Genomic DNA, 6,152 nt, shown 5'->3' on the forward strand with positions numbered 1-6,152 from the left:
CTCACTCCATTGGTGGCTGCACAGTTCTCACCACCTAGAGGGGCGATAGTTCGGGATCCAGGACGGGATCCTAGGGACCACGGATGCAACCCTCCGAGGCTGGAGAGCAGTCACACAGGGGGAAAACATCCAAGGAAGATGGTCAAGTCTTCCTTGGATGTTTTCATCTCCACATAAATGTTCTGGAGTTAAGGGCCATTTAATAACTGCAGACACAGTACGCACTGGGACGGGTGCCCAGCATCCTCTACGGACTAAGAGAAAAGGATTTACCGGTAGGTATTAAAATCCTATTTTCTCTAACGTCCTAGAGGATGCTGGGGACTCCGTAAGGACCATGGGGATAGACGGGCTCCGCAGGAGACATGGGCACTTTAAGAAAGACTTTAGTTCTGGGTGTGCACTGGCTCCTCCCTCTATGCCCCTCCTCCAGACCTCAGTTTGATACTGTACCCAGTGGAGACACACCGACACACCACACACACAGGGAATACTTTTACTGAAGACATTTCCCCCACAAGGCCCTTTGGAGAGACAGAGAGTATGCCAGCACATACCCCAGCGCTATATAACCCAGGAATAGCACAGTAACTTAATGTTTGAACAATCGGTGAGGGGGAACATCTTGAAACCCCAGTTTGTACCCTTGGGACACTATTTGTAAAACACACGAGTCCATGTCCGAATGAATCCAGAACTGACTGAAGAGTTTTAGACGTGCCCCCACTGGTGCGGGCTCCTGCAAGAGAGCCCCAGCGTCATGCAGTGGATTTGGCAGAAGCAGAGGATGATCTCTGCTCCTGCGATCTTGAAGAGGATGCAGACCTCTTCTCTCTTCTCCTTCCTCTACCTGCAAAGAAAGGGGAATCTTAACTTCTTGCATATCTATTGGGCCGAAATGACTGCATCAGATAATGATGCGTCTTCATCCGTTGGGAGGGAACATAGGGCAAGAAGGTTGACTTACCTGCGGGAGCTGCCGAGATCAAATTAACTAGGCAGTCACCAAACAAGGCTTCACCTTCATAGGGAAGAGACTCCCTTTCTTCTTGGAGTCAGCATCAGCATTCTCTTGGTGAATCCACAATGCCCTCCTATCCGACACTGCCATGAAATTGGCCCGTGAACTCAAGAGTCCTATGTCCCTTGCAGTCTCACGTAAGTATGCTGCAGTGTCCTTGATATGATACAACGTAAGGAGTATCCCATCTCTCCAGGGTATCTATATCGGATGACAAGGTATTCGACCAATTCTTGAATACTACTACTCACCCATGTACATGTAATGGCAGGTCTAAGTAATGTACCCGTGGTTACATAACTAGAAATAATGTAGCTTCCTGCATACGATCCGCTGGATTTGTGACAGGGCCCCGTGCAGAACAGGGGGTGACTCCCACTTTATTCTGTCCACGGCGGGAAATGAATAAACAACCAGAATCCTTTTGGGGATTTGAAACCATCTTGTCGAGCTGGCCCAGACTTTCTCAAACAGAGATGGAGGAACGTTACATCAGCTTTCATTATATATCTATATATACATACATATAGACCCCTTTGTCAGGAACAGCAGGGTCTTCAGTGATTTTAATATGTCCTTAATATCCACAATCATGTACTGAATGCTCCTTGCCAATATTGGATCTAATCAGGAAACATTATGGTCGACATAAGTATCAGTATCCGTGTCAGTATCAGTGTGTAGTAACTGGGCAAAATAACATTTTTGCGACCCAGCGGGGCCTGAGGGAAAAGAAACATAGCCATGAATATCACATCTATTCTCTACGTCTGTGTCTGGGACACAGATTTATCCAACCTTACTCTGATATTACTGAAACATTTACCCAGTCAGTTATTGGTGGTGCCAACAGGGCCACCATCATATGTCTGCATTCCTAATATAGTTTCCTCTTGGGAAAAACATTCAGCCACCGACATGTTGACACACATATACCAAGTACCCACAGACACACCGGCTTATGGGGGACAGACCGTCAGTAAATCTGTCAGAGGGACACAGAGGATTTTTCAGCTCACAATCCAGCGCCAAAAGTACACAGTCTGGGAAATAATAAACTCTATAGTGATAGACTTGTAATGCTCTAAAGATGTTCTGGTGAGGTGAGGAAGAAGCCCCGCCGCTGTAATGGCGCGTATCTGTCCCGCTCAGAAATAATTAATTACGCTAGCGGGGTAAGGACAGTGCCCAGGCACTAATGTCCACTTTTTCCAGCCTTTTGTGAGGAATTTATGCTGCCCAGGGTGCCCCCCCCCCCCCCGTGCCCTGCACCCTGCAGTGCCTGTGTTTGTGTGGGAGCATGGCGCGCAGCGTTCCGCTCACTGCTCGGTACCTCAGAATGCCGTCACTGAAGAAGAAGTCTTCTGTTCTTCTGCTACTCACCTGTCTTCTGGCTCTGTAAGGGGGTGACGGCAGGCTGCGGGAGTGTGCATCTAGGCGTACCCAGCGATCAGCACCCTCAGGAGCTAATGGTGTCCTGTCAGCCTGAAGCAGAGCCATTGAACTCACTAGAAGTTGGTCATACTTCTCTCCCCTAAGTCCCACGAAGCAGGGAGACTGTTGCCAGCAGCCTCCCTGAAAATAAAAAAAACTAACAAGTCTTTTCAGAGAAACTCAGTAGAGCTCCCCTGTAGTGCATCCAGTATCACTGCGCACAATACTAAAACTGGAGTCTGGAGGAGGGGCATAGAGGGAGGAGACAGTTCACACCCTTTGAAAGTCTTAAAGTGCCCATGTCTCCTGCGGATCCCGTCTATACCCCATGGTTCTTAATGTGACCCCAGCATCCTCTAGGACGTATGAGAACACAAATAACGCACACACGAGGAGGAGAGAACTAAGGAAGCTATAAGGAGAAGAGGGGAGGGAGGGGGGGTTGAAAGGTAAGGTAGTAAAGGCATATTGGATAAACTACAACCTTATACATATTCATTAATGTACCAGTAGTTAGAAGTAGAAGAGCTCTAACAGAAACCACAAAGCTTATCTAAAGCCACACCACACTGGATATGCCCAATCTCATTTGATTTTTGAAGCAAAGCAGTATTGGACTTTGTTAATACATGGATGGGAGACTGCTTGGTAGTATCAGATTCTTTAGGTGTTTTTAAACTACCAACACCATTTTCTTGGTACATTTAATTTTTACATGTATTCTTTTATGTACCAGAAGTTAGAAGTAGAAGAGCTGTAACAGAAACCACCAGCTCATCTACAGCCACAGCACACTGGATTTGCCCAATCTCTCCTGATCATGGAAGCTGAGCAGTGTTGGTCCTGGTTTTAGTACTTGGATGGGAGACCACAAGGAAATACCAGGAGCTGTGTGTATTTATACAATACTAACACCGTTCTCTTGATGCATTCCATTTTGAAACATTGGGGCAGATCTATTAAGCCTGGTGAACTGATAAAGTGCAAGGTGATAAAGTACCAGCCAGTCAGCTCCTAACTGTCATTTTTCAAACCCAGCCTGTGACATGGCAATTAGGAGCTGATTGGCTGGTACTTTATCACCATGCAAATTATCATTTCACCAGGTTTAATAAATCGGCGGCTTACTCATTTATGTACGAGTAGTTAGAAGTAGAAGAACTCTAACAGAAACCCCTAAGCTCATCTACAGCCACACCACACTGTATATGCCTCTTCTTACATTCCGCTGCACTTATTGTGGGGTAGCCGCAATCCCTTCTGCTGTACGGTTCCACATTACATTGTTTCTTGTCACTTCCTGTTGATGCAGTAAGGAAACATCCAGGAATTACAGCAGCTTAGTTTTTTTTTTTTTTTTTTAACTGGGGCAATTTAGCTAGATCACAGGGCAATTTAGCTCCTTTGGTCCTTTTTTTAGGACCAGTTAATCAGACAGTTGAGCAAACTGAAAAACAGCTAACAGGAAATTTCCACTTAAATGGTATTTTCTAATCTTATCTGACCATGACTAAGAATAAAGGATACACAAGATAAACTCTTAGAGCCATGGACCTTATCCATGTTTAAGCTCCATCAAATCTGTAATCAATAGCACTACATGCTCCCACTTTACCACTGTACTATATACTCTACCTGTGTTTTTAAGGTAAAAACTAGTGATGAGCGGATTCGGTTTTACTCGGTTTTACTCGGTTCTCAAAACGGCATCTTATTGGCTCACGGATGTCACGTGTTTTGGATAGCCAATAAGATGCCGTTTTGAGAACCGAGTAAAACCGAGTAAAACCGAGTAAAACCGAACCTCGCTCATCACTAGTAAAAACACCATTTAACCCCAGTGACACTTGAATTAAAGCAGCAGCCTCTGGAATAGCATTCCTTAGCATTAATCCCAGGAAATCTGCAATCTTCACGCTCTTTGATAGCCATGCTACATTGCTGTTTACTTGGATGGAGCAGAGAGCACAACATCAGGACATAGGAAATATTACAATGCATGATAAGAAAGGTGTGAGCTCTACAGCAAGGCCTCTAACCCTTTGCCAGTGCCAAATACATAGGGCTTAACTCAGATCTGATCACAGCAGCAAATTTATTAGCTAAAACCATGTACACTGCAGGGGGGGGGGTGTATAATATGTGCAGAGAGAGTTAGATTTTGGTGCGGTGTGTTCAAACTGAAATCTAAATTGCAGTGTAAAAACAAAACAGCCAGTATTTACCCTGCACACAAACAATATAACCCACCTAAATCTCTCTGCAAATGTTATATCTGCCCCCCCCCCCCCCCCATCCCTGCAGTGCACATGGTTTTACCCACTAGCTAACAAATTTGCTGCATCTGGGAATTACAGCAGCTTAATATTTCTTTTTACAGAAGGTTCAGCAAATTAAATTATTTAGTGAAATACTGTAATCATAACAGTTACAGGGATATTGTAGGTAGATTTATTGTCAGTGGATAAATGTAAAAATTAAACCCTTAGGCATAGTTCCAAAATGCTGTCATTGCAATCCAGATTTTAAGGATATCATGCTTGAGCACAGGTGACTTAATTAGAACTTCGGTCAATGTGAATTAACCATTGGACTCAACCATGGTTATCCTTAAAACCCAGGGGTCTATTTAAGATCGATCTTAATCGATGTTGGGCTTCCAGGTTGAAAAAAACACACACATTTGTTTTCACATTAAACAGACTTCCACATGAGAAAGCAGCAAGGATGCAGTGGCGTTAATGTTTCCTGGTGTCAACTTGTATTATTTCAGTAGACATTGAAATGAGGATGCATCTTGCTGCCTTTCCAATGAAGCAAGTTTAATTTAGTAATAGGTGAAAAACCATCCTTACAAAGGTGTTAATCAGAGACTTGGCTTTGTGGACACTTTTCAGAGAACAAATTTGTTAGCATAAAAATAAAGCCAGAAAATGAAGAGCTGTTTAATCACTCGATTGGATTTTTCTGCCAGCATATTTTTTTTCTCTGCAACCCACTGCTAAATTGTGCTTCCTAGCTGTTTTTTATAAAATCACTGAATCAAATCTAACTCTGATTACATCAGAGAAGGCCATGTACCCTACACCATAAGAGGAGGTTTGAAATTTTGACTTGTCTACTTAAATATCACCAAAATCTGATCACAAGGTTAATTACGTCCCTGGGTGGGATTGAACCACCAACCTTTTGGTTAATAGCCAAACACACTAACCGATTGCGCCACAGAGACACTTTGCAAAAGTCCATACTGACAAAGGCTAATAAGCATTCATCTAAAACGTTTCCTAGAAAAACTTTAAAAAGTCAATAATCTGGAGAGTTTTTGTAAGATGTTTCTTCCATCAACCAACGAAGAAACACATTGGTACTTTCCCATGATGAGTGAGTGCTTCAGGATCTCTTGCACTTACATGTGCAGCAGAGTACTGCAATGGAAGCATGCTGGGCCCATAACCCAGAGGTAGGCAGATTGAAACTATCCTCTGCTATATGCATTTTTTTTGTTAATTAAAGTAATCCAAAACTGGGATTGATATTTTGTCTCTTTTATTTTTACTTAAAGTACAATAACTTTTACCATTTTAATTTGTTTTAATAGTATATTGACAGTATTATTTTCTTTCAAAAATCCACTTCATTTTCTTTACCCTATTATTAAAATGGTAATTGAAGAAGAGGAATTGTTGCTTTGACT

At 43.1% G+C, this 6,152-nt stretch overlaps 1 non-coding gene across 1 annotated transcript; it reads right to left on the reverse strand.

Annotated features, from left to right (window-relative positions):
* Positions 1-5,613: 5,613 nt before the first annotated feature.
* On the reverse strand, positions 5,614-5,687 carry TRNAN-AUU (transfer RNA asparagine (anticodon AUU)). The gene has a single exon. It is a non-coding gene; the product is annotated as a tRNA-Asn (tRNA).
* Between the last annotated feature and the right edge of the window lie 465 nt (positions 5,688-6,152).

The sequence above is a fragment of the Pseudophryne corroboree genome, unplaced genomic scaffold (assembly GCF_028390025.1).
Source record: "Pseudophryne corroboree isolate aPseCor3 unplaced genomic scaffold, aPseCor3.hap2 scaffold_524, whole genome shotgun sequence".
NCBI classification, from domain to species: domain Eukaryota; kingdom Metazoa; phylum Chordata; class Amphibia; order Anura; family Myobatrachidae; genus Pseudophryne; species Pseudophryne corroboree.